This window comes from Camelus bactrianus, chromosome 6 (assembly GCF_048773025.1).
Source record: "Camelus bactrianus isolate YW-2024 breed Bactrian camel chromosome 6, ASM4877302v1, whole genome shotgun sequence".
Taxonomy (NCBI): Eukaryota; Metazoa; Chordata; class Mammalia; order Artiodactyla; family Camelidae; genus Camelus; species Camelus bactrianus.
Window position 1 is genome coordinate 77,161,830 of NC_133544.1, and position 17,207 is coordinate 77,179,036.

At 40.9% G+C, this 17,207-nt stretch overlaps 1 protein-coding gene across 1 annotated transcript in view; it reads left to right on the forward strand.

Moving 5' to 3' along the window:
• The window catches only part of SEMA6D (semaphorin 6D), a 517,967-nt gene that overhangs the window by 168,686 nt on the left and 332,074 nt on the right, over window positions 1–17,207 (forward strand). The window contains exon 2 of the mRNA XM_074366063.1: window positions 11,931–12,011. The gene's annotated coding sequence lies outside the window, so the exon portion shown is untranslated. The remainder of the gene's footprint in view (window positions 1–11,930; window positions 12,012–17,207) is intronic.

The following is a 17,207-nucleotide window of genomic DNA, read 5'->3' on the forward strand; positions in this document are numbered from 1 at the left end:
CTAATTATGAAGTACAATTAAAAGATGATTAAGAATTTCTCCCTTCTCAGCCAGAACTCAGGAAGTGTTCTCTTTGTTCTCAACTATTTAATCACCTCTGCAGTCATTTCCAATCTAGCTTTACTCCTTTTGACATATCCCAAAATAGCCTTTTTAATTCTGGCCAGAGCTGTTCTTTCTTCTTATCTGATCTGGCACTGTCTCCCGCTTTATTGGCTGCTATCAAGTACGATACCCTTTCAAACCATCTAAAGTCACAGACGCTTCACTTTCGATGCTGTAAGTCCCTGAACTTGTGCTGGTCTTTGGTGAGTCTTCAGAGTAGGACCAAGGGTCCTGGCGTCTGTGTCCACGCTGATAAAACAAACAAGGTTTGTTGTTGTTGTTGCCATTGTTGTTGTTTGTTTTTGTTTTTTGGGTTTTTTTGCCTGAAATGCAGGTGAAAACTATTCCAATTCCTACACCTCATCCCCCTGAGGCTTCAGCTGAGACTTTTAAAGGGATGGAGGGATATAGCTTGGCTCAGAAGGGGGAAGACGTGATAATTTTAGACACTGGGCAGAGCATGGCTGATGACTCAGAAGTGAGAACAAGGGAGTGGTGCTGGGTGACGCACAGCTGTAGGGATCCTGGGTCAGATGATGGCTCTGAGTAGCTGTCATCAACCTCTCAGGGATCACCCTGATGCCTTTGCCCTTGGAACTCAGACAAGCTGCAGTGACTGTAAGGGCCCTCATCTAGGGAGGAAGCACACTATGAAGGTGAGAGGCACTGGCTCAGGGGCCACTCTGCCTGGATAAACTCACCAGCAACGTAACCTTGACCAAGATACTAAGCCTCTTTGTGCTTTAAAAAAAAAAAAAAGGCCATTGGAATACACCACTGAAAGATTGATGTTAATGTGTTTTAGTCAACATTTCTAAACCACTAGTCTTGCCAAACACATTCACATAAATTCTTTACATGAGAATAGTTTGGACAATTATAGGTACTTTTTAAAAATGCAGACTGTTACACATTTTCTTGGTTAAAATAAGGGAACCTCTTTGCAGTTTTTATTATTTTCAATTATCATCTGCATTTTAGTGACAAAAAAACAACAGAGAATAAAGGAAGGTTGAGTGATTCGTTCACGGTCACATAGCTAGTAACTCTAGGCCACAAATCGACAGCGAGCTTTCTAGTCCAGTGAGACTCCCATGACAACTCATCTCCCAACAATCTGCCTTTAATCAGGTGCCAAAGCAGCACTCAGCTTCCTGGTTCTCCTACCAGCCACCATTCTGCTCAGTCGCTCCAGGAATTCCATTCGGCTCAGGCTTGGGAGCTCTACATCAGCCTCCTGAACCTCTTCTCTGCTCAAATCCTGGCCTCCTGGACCTCAGCTCCTTTGGCTTTCTGGCTGATGCCCTACATTTGCTTTCTGATTCTACCAAATTTATAAGAGCCCAAAAGAACAATGTGCCCTTGGTAGTTTGAGGATCTGTGCTTGCACAGTTATTACTTGCCATCATCCACAAGGAAGAACGTGCCCTCCTGGCCAGTGCCAAGACCCAGACCAGTGTCTTTTACTGGGAAAAGCATGGTCACGCTAGACAAAGCCCCGTGGGGAGAGGCTGTGCTCTAAAGGACTGGAACAAATTTAAAGGATAATTATATTATCTCACTCATTAAAGTGGAATTACGTGAGGATGAACTTCAAACTAAAGGACAGAATATCAGAAGAAAAGACATTTGGAAGAAGTTCCATGCGAGATGAGGCCCTTGGTGAGGTCAGTCAATGAAAACATCATTATGTTGGGCTTGCTTTGGCTCAGATTTGGGTGAAAACAGGGACATGTTGAAAAATGTTGTTGAAATTAAATCAGAGGAGGTTTTAAATAAGGAGAGTTGGAATTTAGGTCATAGCCTGGGATGTGTTTGTTTTGAAGAATTCATGTCTATCATGACCTTCTGTCCATCCTTCAGATGTTTAAAGCAGATCAGGTGAGTTCTAGGAAAAGTTTTTCAAGACTCAGCAGAACTTATATTGGAAGAGGATTCTTTAGTTAAAAGAATAATAATTGTAGCAGCCAAAGCTCCTTCTCAATGAACAACTTCTGTGTGCCACAGACAGTGCAAAATCCTTTCTATACATTCTCCGATTTAATATTTCTTGCAAACCTACGAGACGCACGTTAGCCCCATTCCCAGTAAGAGGAAGCTGATTTTTATGAGAGATTGCTATGTGGACTCACTGTTGTTGAGGATGCTCCGAATTATAGTCATGTCTTGATTATCCAAGGAGATTTTGAACCGACCTTTCTAATGATAACATACTTTATCAAGCATTTGCCCATTTCTAACCAGATGACCATCTATGGAATATTTCTAGAGCACACACACTGGCTTCTGGCATTCACGGTGTGAGAATGTTCTTTTGAAGATCTGTATATAAATAAAATTATTTTGTGGCCATGCTGTGGTGTGAAATAATTCGACATAAAATCAAGCAGACTTTTGTTTTAACAGAGGCAGAGCAGCCCAGGAACTGAGTGTGTAGATTCCAGAGCCCAATGTCTGGGTTTGAATCCCAGTCTGTCACTTAGTAGCAGTGTTACAAACTATTTAACATCTGTGTACCTTTGTTTTCTCATCGGTTAAAGGGAGCTAATGATGGTAGCCTACCTCCTAGGGTTGGTGAGAGGATTAAATAAATTAACTTCTTTAAAGCACTTGGAATCACACTTTATATGTAGCAAATACTCTGTAAATATTAGGCATTGTCTTTTAAATTATTGACATAGCTGATTGTCTTGTGTCTTATTTCTCTATACAGTATCATCGTTTTATTCTGCTCAAATGCTTTCATAACTCCACATTCCTTATAGAATAAATTACAGTGATTTTCATTTTTGATTATTTAACATGTGCCATGCACTGTGACAAGCACCGGGTCTCATTTAATCTGCACAACAGTCATAAAAGGTTGGTAGTGTTGTTAACACTATTATATAGATGAGAAAAATGGGATTCAGTGAATAAAGTTAACGGTGGCGAATTTTGAGTATGATCCAGTTTTGTGTAACTTCAGTGCTCTTAATCACTGGGTTATATAGTTTGTAACCTCCCTTCCTCCCACCACCTGCTTACCCAATACCTTTGAGCACACTGTGGTGTCTGCTTTGCCAGCCTCTTCTCACCCAACTTTCCAAAAGTCTACACTCCACCCCAGGCGTCCGAAATACCTTGCAGCATGCTAAGCTCGTCCCTGCCTCATGACCCTGCATATACTGTTCTCATCATCGCCGCTGCCCCTTCCACTTTGTAAATAGGAAAGGAACCACTCACCCTCCGAGAACCACATCCTGTCACCTCTCTGAGGCCTCCTCTTACTTCAGGCAAAAATCCAGCTGTTTTTGTCTCCATACTCTCCTATCACCCAATGCACAATGTACAATTTGTTTTCCTTTTTTTAAATGTTTGTCTTCCCCACCAGACTGTGATCCCTTCAAAAATAGATAACTTTTACTTTTATCTTTGCCTCCCTCAGAATTCAGAGTTGAGTCTTTTACAAAGTAAGCAAGTCATAAAATTATAAAATAAATGACTCAGTGAGTAAAAATTCAGGTTATTTCTGTAGAGCAGCACTGTCTGATAGAACTTCTTGTGATGATGAAAGTGTTCAATATCTGTCCAGTATGGTAGCCATTAGTCATGTGTGCCCATTGAAATCATTAACGCTGGTTGATGCAACTGCAGAACAATAATTTTGATTTTATTTAATTTTACATAATCCAAATTTAAAGAGCTACCTAAATTTAAAGAGTGGCTAGTGGCTGATGTACCGGACACACCATTGTTGAGTTAGAGCTGGAGTAGGATTTTACTGAGGGCTCTTCCGGAGTATGCCTTATCCTTACGTCTTTCTTCGTTATAGTCTGCATCCTACCCTTGGTCAAAGTCAGGAAATTACATATGTTAGAGAACAGAGATTTCACGATGCTGCAGTGAGACAGCACCACTCTTCCGTTAGCACACATGAGTCCTTCCACAGACGGGATAATGGCTTCTCAGGGGGGAAATGTGGGCTCTTAGAGACATCCAGTGATTTTTCTAAAAGGGTTGGCAGACTTTTCCACTGTCTTTGGGCTCACAGGGAATATTCAGGGACTGAGTGAGATGTCTGTTCTGGGTGCACTCAGGTTCTTTGCAGAGTTCACAAGTGGGAAAAGACATCAGTCTCTCTTTATCGACTTTCACTGACCCCCTTGGACGTTATGAGCAAGTGTCTGTTTTCCATTTGTCTTATTATACTGTCATGATTTGTTCATGTTGTTTTCTCCACATCCTTTATTGAGAGCCAGACTCTTTTTCTTGTGCATCTTTATTTCCCTAGGACTTAACCATTGCATGTGACATAAGGGAGAAGGACAATAAATGTTTGATGAATGAATGAACAAACATTGAATCAAGAAATAAGCCAACACCTCCTGGGACTCCAAGAGGTCTACTTCCATCACAGGGAAGTGAATATACCAGAGGAATACCAGCCCGCAGCAGTTTCACCCGCTAGAGAGGGAGGCATGTGAGAACAGAATCCTGCCCTGTTTGCAGGCCAATCACAAAAAGAAACAATTATGAATTCTAGGCCAGTCCAGGCAGTTAGAATGGGTGGAGTTTCAAGCAAGTTGGCAGTACCATCTTGGAGTCCACCTGAGGGAGTTTGGATTTAATGAAGAGGAAGCAACAAGATGTTTTAACAAAGCCTTTTTTCACAATCTCTATTTTGGTTGGAGAATTTGGCCAGCCTCCCTAGGTTCTGACATGAACTTGACCAGTAGATACATAACTCTGCTTTTTTGCACAATCTTTGTCTGCAAATCCCCCAGGGAAAAACATGAAAGTGATGAGAAAAAAACCTCAGAAATGCATACACACGTGCACACATATACACATTCTAGGAGGTGGCAGGAGCAAGTTAAATGCTTAAATGGAGCATGAACAGGGATTCATCTCAGTTCAATTTAATTCAGTTCAGTAAAAATTTAGTGAGTATCCACATTATGGGGAGATGCATGAATAATTAAGACAGTTTCTTCCTGTTAAGAATCCACAATTTAGAACAGGAAAAAGAATTGTGAACTAATAACTTGTAACAGAGTGTGATGAATGCAATAATTGAGGTGCCCTAGGTCCAGTGGTTGCACAAAGGAGGGGACTGGTAGGTGGCTCTGCTTGAATTCGTCTTGAACGACATGTAGAAATTCTTTAGCTCTGCAAGATGGGGGAGTAGAGACTAGGAAAGCAGGGAGGGATCCTCTAGTTAGAAGAAGAACATAGGCAAAGTCACAAAATTGTGAAAGGCCACGTAGTGCGTGTTTGGGGCAAAGGTGGCTGGCTCTCCCAGTGGGGACTACTGAGGTGTCCATTTCATCAGAAGATTTCTCTGCCTTTCTGGAGTTTGAGAGATGGTTTTGCTATTATGTCTAGGATGAATTGACAGGACAGGATGAAACTTCTAAACTGAAACTTTTAACTGAAACTTTTCAGTTAAAAGCTGTTATAACAATTTCAGGGTGAGACGTTTAGGGATCCAGGATTATGGCTGTCAGAATAAAGAGCAAGACTTTCCAAGGTATGATCTAGAGAATTGATTCTCAACCTCCTTTCTGTCTGGTAAGTCCTGAGAAATAAAACATACTTCAATCTGTAATGGTGATAGTATACCACACAAGTGTTTTCCTGAAAGGAATGTGGGGATATAATTTAGAAAATCGTCCCAGATGATTCTAGTTTATAAACCACCTTCTGACCACCCCCTCAAGGATAATCCCTTTTCTAGAAGCTGAAGATGTAAAAAAAAAAAAAAAAAAAAAAAAAGTTCCCTTTTTTTAAGAACACACAATGAGCTATAAGTTAGCTATAATTTAATTTGATCTTTACGACAGTCTTACAGGGTAGGAATTCATCCTTATTTTATCATGGATGGCCATGAAGTTCAGCTAGATTCCAAGCCTTGTTCCAGCTCCCATTAATACTGAGACCATGCCTGGGTTTGAGCTAAGGACCATCTGATCCCGAAGCCTGAGATCTTTGCGGCACGCAGCACTGACCCTTTCTGTAGGCTTTAATGCCGTGACCTGAGCAAACCCTAGTATCCTAACAGAGGAGTGTCACTTATAGGGAAGAAGAAATTGGCAAAAGGCATAGGTTTCAGAACAAAGACGCCTAGCCAGTACTCTGATCTGTTGCCTTCTACCGTTGCCTTTATTCTCCAATATCACCACTAGAGTGTGTCAAAGAATGATGAAGGAGCACATGCTAAATTGCTAAAAGCACATGGGAGGGAAATGAGGGAGCCATTCATTCTTTTTTTTTCCATCAGCACATATTTATTAAGCTAATATATTTCAGGCACTTCACTCAGTATAAAGGATAAAAAGGTATATTTACAGGCTTTTCTCTTGCCCTCAGAAATCCATATTTTTGTGCAGCCTAAACCTTAAACCATAAAATATAATTCTAGTGGAGTGCTAACTGGTCAGGTAGAGATGCGCGCCAGGTGTTGTGCAAGTACAGCAGAGGGAGTGACTAACTCCTTCCTCGAGTTTGAGAAGACCTTCATCTCGCTAGTTATATGACAGCTGTCTCTTAAAGAACGAGCCGGAAATTTGCCCAGTGGAGGAGTGAGAAAGGCCTTTCAGGAGGAGGGGACAGCAGGGCAAAGGGACAGTAAACTGAAAATGTTTTAGGGGAGACAAAAAACTCCATGTGACCATAGGTGAAAAGGCAGGGCAGGATTTTAAAGAGCTTTGTATTCTCTCCTAAGGATTAGGGATCTCAGTCCCGGGGTGGGGTGTGGCTAGTGATGGGGTACAGGTAAGGGTGTGGAGGTAGACATCAGGAGTTTGGTGTTTCAGAGAAAACAATTGGGAGCCAATGGGGAAGGATTTGATTGGAGGAGGGCGGTGCCAAGAGAACAGGAGAGTCCCTAAAGTCCCACCTTAGGCAGAGCCCGGGGCCATCCTGACTATCCCCCTCCCCTCTGAACACTTCTCCAGGTTGTTAAGTAATTTTAGAGGTCAAGTGTGAATGCAGGAGTGGCTTTGCCCCCACTTGAGAGCCCAGAGAATTCTAGATAGAGGGCTGCATACCTGCCTATAAAATGAACCAATGCCTCAGGGCCTTCCCCATAGCAACAACATTAGTCCTTGACATCTAGACATTCTTCCTTTGTTTTTGCTTCTCCTGTTGCCTGAAGGCTCTTCTTCTTTTGACTTGCATAATTCCCTCATCTAGCCGGGGGCCTCATATAAATGCTGCTGCACTGGCACTGCTAATATTTCATTGTCGTTTTCTGCTCTATTATATCTTTCTCTCAATCATTCTTTAGAGCAGGAGGTGTCGTCTAGAGGGGTTCTGCAGCTTGCATAAATGAGTTATGAGTCCTCATGATTTCAAGTGGGTTACCAAGCCCCTTCCAAGTGGAACCAGGCATCTGGTAACTCCGAAGTGTGAAAAGGACATTATGCATATGTATGCAGAGACACATGCCCTACGGCGTTTCTGAAGTGCTTGCCACATTTTCACTCACAGAGGCGCCATATGCAAGGGGACCTGAGAACCAACTGCTCTTTGAAAGGGAAGTGCTTTCACGTATCCCTTCTTTTCTCTCTTATCCTCGCAGTGCTTTTTCTTTTTCTGAACCCAGGAAAGGAGTAAGGAAAAGGTTTTCCTGAGTGTTCTCATTATGTGCTCTATTCAGCTTTGCACGCATGTAGGCAGGTAAGCATCAGTAGCTAAAGGAGAAAGTGGGAAAAGCAACAGAGCACCACCTGCAAGAACACAGCAAGGGCAGCAAAATCAGGGGGCTAGACTACTCCGACATACACTATTTTGTCTGAACTACATGCATCATGAAGAGGAATACTAAATGAGTTTTGACCGCAAGTTTCTAATAACTTGAACTTTTCTATATTTTAAAACGTGATGCGAAGACCACAGAATGTCAAAGAAAGGCAAGGCATGATGGGCCAGGGAATCTGGATACTTAGGCACTGAGGACATCTCTGGAAATTAGATTATTTAGACTCGTAGTTAGATTTTGGTTGAGACTCTGGGCTTTGACTTAAACATGGAATTGAATCGTAGCTCTGGTATTAACTTGCTATATGGCCTTAGGCAAGTCATTTTACCCTCTTTAACCCTTAGGTTTGTTCTTTGTGTGAAGATGATAATATGTACTTCATGAAGCAGTTTTGAAGATGATGTGACCAAGTTTGTATAATCTGTGCAGTGCCGTGTGGCACCTAGCGAGCCCTCAATAAGTGCAGCGTTTATTGTTGTTACGTTGTTACACATGATCTTGATTTAGTGATTACACAGTGATTTACTTAGCTTCAGTTCCCTTATTTCTACAATTGGGCTAATAACTGTCCTATTCACTTTATATAGATTTTGTGGAAATTAAATAACAGTGCACGTAAAGACCCATTGTAAAGTGAAACATTGCAAATTTCCAGAAACTGTGGTTACTATCATATTTAAGAGGCAGTCAGGCTGTCACAGTTTCAAGAAAATTTGGGAAAAGTCCAACTGAAGTAGGTATAACATGTTACTGATCCACAGAGGAACAACTGTGTTCATCCATCTAGCCCAATTCCTGTCCACCTTTTGGTGTGAAAAACTGCCCAATCCCTCATATGTGTAGAAGGTAGATAGTATTTGGAAATAAGCATCGGGAGAGTCTCTCTTCCCTTTGAGAATGATGTATACAAGGCAGAAACCTACAGTTTTTTGTATTTTATGACTACTGAGCTGTTACCATCCCTAGGTCTTAAAGACTGGACATGATTGCCAAAGCCCATCTGATAAATAGGCAGCCAGAAGCTCAGATACTTGCAGATTCTGACAGTCTTCATGGCTTTCTTCCCCACAAAGATGGTACTCTCATGCCTTTCTCCATCCTCACTGCCCCTTTGAAGGGAAGGGAGAATGGATTTCAGAAGCAGGCGGTAGGTCGGCCTTGATCAGCTGTCAGGGGCTTGCTATTTATGGTTGAGGCTGCCTGCATCTCCTTTCTTAGTAACACTCTCTCTCCTCATCCCCCCGTGTGGCGGTGGAGGGGCAGGGGAGCAAGAGCTGTGTTTAGCATGGTCTGGCATGGGTTTGAACCCACCTCTGCCCACCACTACCTGCAGCTGTTTGACCTGGTTTAAGTTATTTAGTCCCTCTGAGACTGGCTTATTGCATCTGTAAATGGGGATGATAATGTATCTACTGAGCAAGATAGTTCTGAGAATTAGGTGAAATTGTGTATTTAAAATATCTTACAAAGAACATAGCACAGCGCAAATACCCAACAAAAATGTCCTCTCCTGTTCTTTCTGTTTGATTTGTAATAGTTCATGAACCATTACTCCAGAGATTTTGTCTTTCTAGACCACTTTTTCCTTATGTATAAAATGAACGCGATGATTTATAATTCCTGTGTGCTCGTGAGGTCTAAAATTCCTACACTTCAAGTACTGTAAAAGAGGAATAAATGAGGTTGCTCTATACTTTCTTGGGTAGCTGGAATACAGTCATCCTGGGAGACTGAGAAGGGAGAATGTGATCTAGGCATTATTGAATAAGTGGGATTTTGATACGCAAATAGGAATTGACAAAATGAGGAAAGACATACAGCACCAATGCTTTATTAGGTTTAAAAAAGGTATTTGGATAAACTGATTCATACTAAAGTAATAGAGATTCTCTAGAGTCGTGTTTGCAAATTTCTGAAAGGGCAACTCAAAGGAAGCATGAGCCCCTTTCCTGGGGAGGCGGTGCCTGTCCTTGGCTCTCAGTTCACACATGCGGGAATGCAGCAGACCTTCCAGAAAGCCATGGTTCCTTCCTGGACAGTAATCTGCATGAAAGCAAGGACTCAGTCTGTCGTTGCCAGGTGTACTTGCTGATTGCTGAACTTTGGATGAGTGAGTATCAGTGATGCACCTAAAATATTAATGTCTGAGTGTGGAGTTGGATCTAGGAGAAGAGAGCCTAGTGATCTTTTTATAATAGCAATTTTCCTGGAACACTTCCTGAAGATACCCCAGAGCACTTTTGCAAACGCTGATTATTTTTTTGTAGACAACTTTTTCCTGCCTGTCGTACAGCTGTGAGTGTGGGAGCACAATTCTCTGGGGACCTGAGCATATGTGCTCTTCCTGAGAAAATCTGGGAGAGGGCCCCAAAGGACACACTGTATCCAAGACAGGGAAAGCCCGCCTGAAACGCTCCCTCGGTCAGTGAGTAAAACTGTGAGCTAGGACTAGAGCTTTATGAACTTTGCACGCATTAGGACGAGGAGTGAATTGGCGTATGAGTAGGAAATGGTGGGTTCAATGCTTGATCTCTCACTGTAAGTATTGTATGAAAACCTCTCTGGGCTTCATTTTTCTCCCCCATAAGTAAGGAGATTTGGCCAACTGACATAGCAAGATATCTTTCAGTTGGACACTCCCACTTTTATTGTCATTTCCTAGAATTGTGGACCTGGAAGAACACTTCCTGTAGTTCAGCTCTCCCATTTCGTAGATGAGAAAATTGAGGCGTAAAAAGGTGAAGCCTTCTGCTGAAGGCCACAAAACCAGTCAGAAGCAGAGATAGGGTTAGAACCAGTATCCTCAGACTGTCAATCCAAAGCTCCTTCACTTTTTATGAGTCAGAGGCCACCTTACAAATCTGATGAAAGCTATGGACATCCTGAGGGTGGAGGTTAGGATGGGGCCAAATACTTTACACACAAATACTTTACACATACAATTTGCTAACTATTTGGTGAGGGGAGCACTCTTGGATATCAGGTTAAAAGCCTTTATGCTGCACGTTATTACTTAAAGTAGATGTTGGAGTCAGATGTTAAAAAGAAACATAATTATATGTGATGGAAAGTGTGCCTTTCGCTTTTTTGGTTTAATAACTTCATTTGTGCAGAAAGCACCTCAACACAACTGGAACAAGTTTGGGTTTATATCTGCCCTCCAAACAAGTCATACTCACTTGTTTTGTTGATGACAGTGTCTGATTTTTAAAAAGCCAGTTCCCCCTTTTAAATATCACAGCTGTTGTTCCTCATACATACACTTCTGCTGAATTCAGTGCTTGACTTACGTCAGCTATAGCCAGATAACACAGGAAGGGGCTGGCTAAAACAGAAAAGTTTTGCTCATTGACTAGGTCTGAAGGTGGCCTCTGCTAATTAGTTCTTTTTCAGCTACTTTTTAGCCTCTTGTCTTCAGCTTTTGGATTCTGGAGTCTCCCAGTGGGCTCACATCCCTTGTGTTTCTAGACAGCCACTTCTGGGCTCAGATCCCTCTCTTGTGTGGTCAGATCAGTGCATTCCAGCCTTCAGAGCTTTGTTCTCAGGGCAATAGAGGGAACTTGGAGGCTTGCCTTGAGCAGGCATAGAGGGTGTCCTTGGGGTCTTGTACTCACTCTGGCGTGGCACTCATTTGAGGCCCAGGTGCTCTGGGCTGTCCGGTGCTCGGCCTGTATAATGCCCACAGACTTTCCAGTCATGTGAGCACATGCTTCATTAAGATTGGATTGGTTCCTTTTTTTTTCCCCACAGAGACTGTGTCCCTATTGCAGTTTATTAAAACTGCCCATGCAGTGCACCATTATTCTTCCTGCTTGTATTCATGAATGGCCTGTTCTCAATAGGAACATCCAGGTGGAGATCAATAATCAGTCTCTTAGTTAGGGCAGGGGGAAGAAAAAAAAAGAAAGGAAGGAAAAGAAAATCCATTGGTGCACTGCATTCAGCTGTTCTGAAGAGGTCTTATCATTAAAGCAACAGCAGGCATTCATAAACCAAGCTTGCCGGCGGTGCTGGACATGCAGGATTAAAATAATCGTCCATCAGCCTCTGTCTCATAAGTGTTTTCTTTGACTTTTGGCAGGATCTCCAACCTGAGCATGTGCCAGTTGACATGGGAACACTGAGGCCAGCAATTTAAGGATTTTCGCATTTGCTTGCAGTGGTAAGATTTAAAGATATAACAATGAAAGACATTAAATATTACTGGGTTCCAGCTTTTTGCACTAGACATGAAACTGAGGTTGTGCAGGTATCATATTTTTTGACTCATACAGGTCTCTATTTAATTACCTTGCGAAACCACAGTAAACACAAGATAAATCTATAATCCATAAACATTGAACTTAGTATTGTTGGTATTGGTGAAAATAGGGAAATTAAGTAATATCAGATTTCTTGATTTTTGTACAGTTGGACCAAGTGAGGGAAATGGTTTCCATTTTGAACAATGAAACTGTGTATTCAGAAGAGATGGGATTATCAGAGCACAAAGGGGTACGAAGTTTAGGATCAGTGGGTAGAAAGGAAGGGGAGAAGATTCTGTTTTCAGTACGTCAGGGGGCAGTCATTCCTTAATGTGGGTCCAGAGACTGGGTTTCTAAAAGAACCAAATCTGTAGTCAATTAAGAGATTGCTTGAAAATGAAGACTGCCAAATACTGCTGGTGTGGTGACACACTGGACGCTTGTTGGCATCAAAGACACAACCATATGATGTTTCATAAAAAGAGAGTCATAATGGTGAAGAAACTGGCAGGTGCATAGCCAATTGTGTTATTGTTTTGAAAAGAGTCTTCATGCCCATGTATTTACATATATACATGCATGCATACTCTCTGAGATCTGAGGCCAAAATATAATATTGAATAAAGTCATAATTAAGCATTCCATCTTTCATGGAAGAGAACAGAGTCTCTGGACACACTTTCCAATATAAAGTAAAAAAAAAAAAATACTCCGTGATGTGGTTAACTCAAGTTAAACAAGGTCAGCCAGGCCCCCAGGTATGCTCTCTGGGGCCTGCACTGTTGAATTTAAGAGGTTAAATTTATTACTAATACTCATCCTGTTACCATCTTCAGGTTGAGTCATATCTTCATAGGATGAGACTGTATTCAGCACCTTCAGTTCTCTAAGGGCTACCTGTTTAGCATACTTTCTACAGATGTTTGGGTGCCCATTTTCATGGCGCCATGATACACTGAACAGGTCCATGATATTGAACACATGTGACCTCTAGCCAACTTATTTGTCCATTTTTCTGTACTGGATTCCTTATAACCATGCATTTTCAAAGGATATATTTTGGTAATTCAGCATTCCTATTCAGTCTTCTACGCCTATTCCTCGCAAATTGCCCTGCTGCTCTGTTCAGTTATATTATTGTGGCAACTTTTAGCTTAACAGCTTGTATTCACATAACCTATTTGTGGAACAATGGAAGAATGATTGCGAAATAGCCTGGAAGATGCATTACTTACACCTGTAACTGACGGTACAGCTTCACATTTTTATACATATAAAAGTAAATGAACGTACCATTATGGTTTCTTTTATCTGAATACTACATTCCTCTTAAAAATTAAATTACTTTGCACTTGAGTTTAATGCTTTATTGCATGATTGAGATGCACTTTCTAGGAACTGCCACCAAACCCAGGTTCCCATCCATAAGTCATGGTTTCTTAAATAGACATGGAATTCAAGAAAACATCCTAATTAGAGAGTCTTTGAATCTTAGATACCAGAAAGGCCAGAGTTAAATAGAATAGAGCTTTTTCAGATCCTCAAAGCTAAGCAATTTGAGGAAAGGAGAAAAAAAGTAGGAGAAGCATGCATGTGATTGGCCTTTATGAAATCATAAACCTCAGTGGAAGTGGTCCCTCTAACAACTCACTTCTGGACCACAGAAGTCAGTTTCGTCTGAGCTCTGTATGTCAAATTATGCTTTTTATTACCAAGAGTGAAGGCCTGCCAGAGAAGCTCAGTAGATCATGGTAAACTGGTTTGTGTCATTTGGGATATTAGGAAGGTGTTTTTGAAACTAGCCTGGGAGTTTCAAGTCCTAATGTCTGCAGAGAAGCAGATGGTGCTCACTCCCAGGCCACTTCTGCAGTAGAAGAACACGCTTCCACCAGATAGGCTTGTTTGAGAAGGCACATTGAGGCAGAGTGGCACTGCAGGAAGAGCAATGATTTAGGAATCAGTGGGCCTAAATCCTAATCCTCACACCATAGCTGATTTAGCTAAAGAAGTTTTTTTTTTTTTCCCCCTTCTTTGCCTCTGAGATCTTAAATAGTCACTTAACTGTTGGGCCTAAATTTTTAATCTGTAAAATGAGGTTAATACTCACTGTACTGTACTCCTCTGTAGGTTTATATAAAAATTAAAAAAAAACCAAATGGGAAGCCTTTTGAAGAATCTAAATCACTACACAGAATTTAGTAGTGCTAGAAAGTTGATTTCTTATTAATAGCACATGTCTGATTTGAAAGATACATTAAAAAAGCATCTTCATGGATTTTCATGGATGTCTTCACTTTGAACAAAGGCTTGCAGTTGCTCTTGGCTCTGATGGTTTTTTTTTTTTTTCTTACTAAATTACGGTAACAACAGAAGTTGGTTGTGTAACTGTCTCTAACTTGTGTCTGAACCTGTCTCTGGTGTTTATGCTGCACTGCTCTTAAATGTCAGTGTCCTAGAATCACTCCAAAAGGAAAGCATGGGAGAGAATGAAGAAATGTTTACAATGCAATCCCATCAAGGAAGGGGCCTCTGGGGCGGATCCTTGAGGTGAATCAACCTTTCTCAAACCTCCCTCCCTCTAATTCTTTTCAGATGTATACTTTTAACTGAGCCAGATTCTCTGCTTATCTTCCTGCCCCTTATCTCCCTCTCCACCCCTTTCTACTCTCCTTCACACCTCAGAAAGTCCTCTACTTGTTGACAATGGAGGTTTTTTTTTTTTAGCTATTGACCCACAGCTCTCTGCTTCCATAAATCCTGCTTTAAGTGTTTGATCTCTAAGACAAATATACCTCCATAGCCCTGAGTTTACTCTCTGACTCTGTTTCATTACAAACGTTGTAGACAATCAATATGATCTGGGGGGGGGGGGTGTCTTAGGTCAAAAAACACAATTTGCTTGGACACACCATAGTCTTTGCCCCTGCAAAGAACTGTTGATCACATGTCCTTTAAGAATAAAACCAGAATTATCGGAAAATGTCACCTAGATGATAAACAGGAAATTCCAACAATTACATGTGTTATAGAAAATCTTCCAGAGCCCCCAGTTTATGTACTAATGTTAGAAGCAATCAAGGACTATGAATCATAGATGCAGTTAAACATAGTGGTCCAAATTTTCATCCAGAGTGCCGGAGAAGAATGTTAACACAATGGATATGGGTCAGAGAAATTGGCTGACGTGCGAAATACCAGCCAAGTGTATCATCCGTTTTGATTTTTTATGGATGAAATTTGAACACTGTCCAAAGTTCACCATTGTGGAGATGTTTACCTATGTGCACCACCATTTTCTTTCCTGATCCCAAGACCCTCAACTACATGGAAGCATCATCTGTACCTTCTCTGCCTGTTAAACCCACCCTCATTCATACCAATTTATTCTCTCAAGAAAACAAAAGTAACTAACAGTCTCTTTAAGCCTGAGTACGATCCATTCTGTCCTCATGTTAGAACCTAACTTCATTCCTTTGGGTCACAAAATTCTGTGACTAATCTGGGAAAATAACCAAAGAGGATTAAGATATGAATAAAGTTAACTATGGGAAATGTTATCCCAAGATACTCTATCCAGATTGCCTTGTGTTTATAACTGACCCCAATAGCCTGAAAATTATAGCTTTTAATGATCACAGTAGACCACACGACCAAAATTCAGTGAACTAGTTTTCTTGCAATCTGGCTGATCTGGATACTATTATTCCCAGGGTTCTCAACTAAAAGGTAATTTCTCTTTTCAATTGTTGGCCTCTGCTTCTCTGCAAAGTCAGAATGGAAGTGAGATATAATCAGCAAAAAGAGATCCATAGGTCCCTTCCCAGTAATGGGATCATGAAACAATGGAAATTAATAAAAATTCAAGTAGAGTCTCCAAAATCTCAGCTATTTTCATTAGCATTTCACTGAAGCTCCAGAAAACTGTAAGTATTTTCTATTCTAGTCACCCGATAGCCCTTTGCAGCTGATCAAAATAACACATGACTAACAATAGGAACCAGACAGCCACCATATCTGCAATGGTCCCATTTATCACTCAGACATGTTTGTTGTAATAAAGTCAAAAGTGAATTTTCTCCTTTTATTTTCAAGTTTTGCATCTGACAAAGTGTCATTAGAGCACACTGACTTATGGGAAATTGGGATAGATTGAGAGTCTCTGATACAAGGCAGTCTTCATATCACTGAAGGATGTTACTGCATTGAGGGAGAAGGGGAGAAATAGTTTTTAATAATATGTTCTCTGATGTCTTATCAAACATCTGCAAAAAATTCTAATTAACTATCTAAAGATACATGATAAAAATACGTTGTAAAGGCAAAAATATGATCCTGGAAAACATTTTAAAAGTTTGAATATATCAGTTTTCTTTGTTTGGGAGTGTAGCAGGCAAGGAGAGCTGAGGAACGTAAGTTGTATAAAAACACCATGATTGCATCCTCACATCAGATAAGAGCCATGATGTGACATCTAATCCCCTGGTCATGTATGTCAGCTCTTGGACTCTATTTGCTTATATGCTCTGTGTGTGTGTGTGTGTGTGAGAGAGAGAGAGAGAGAGAGAGAAAGAGAGAGAGAGAGGGGGAGAGAGAAATGTCTGAGAAAGTAGAAGGTAGATATCATCAAATGTGAAATTTTCATAGGCTAGATCTACCAAATATCTGTTTCCTCAAGGAGTGACAGTTACTGCTAAGATTAAACATGGTAATTTTAGAATTGATATTTTGTATGGCCCAATGAGCTGTATTGTTCCATTGTCATGGCACTACCATGACAACCACTGGATCCTAGGATCCCCCTGATATCCTGATTTCATAAATAGGAGTGCTAATAGTAAAAATAGACATCTCTAAATATGAATTCTCCATGTGAAAAACATTTATAACTTTCTATTTTCTCTTTCCCTAGTCATTTATGTACCCGTTTCTTTCTTGATTTGTTCACTGAACAAATATTTATTGATCACCAAGTAGGCATTTACTGGGCATTGTTTTGTGTGCTGAGGATACTGAGGTAAACCCAACAGATAAAAATCCTTGTCTCCATGGATCACCTTCTAGTAGAGGAGATGAGCAATGAGCAAGACACAAATCTAAAAGATATAGTGCTTACA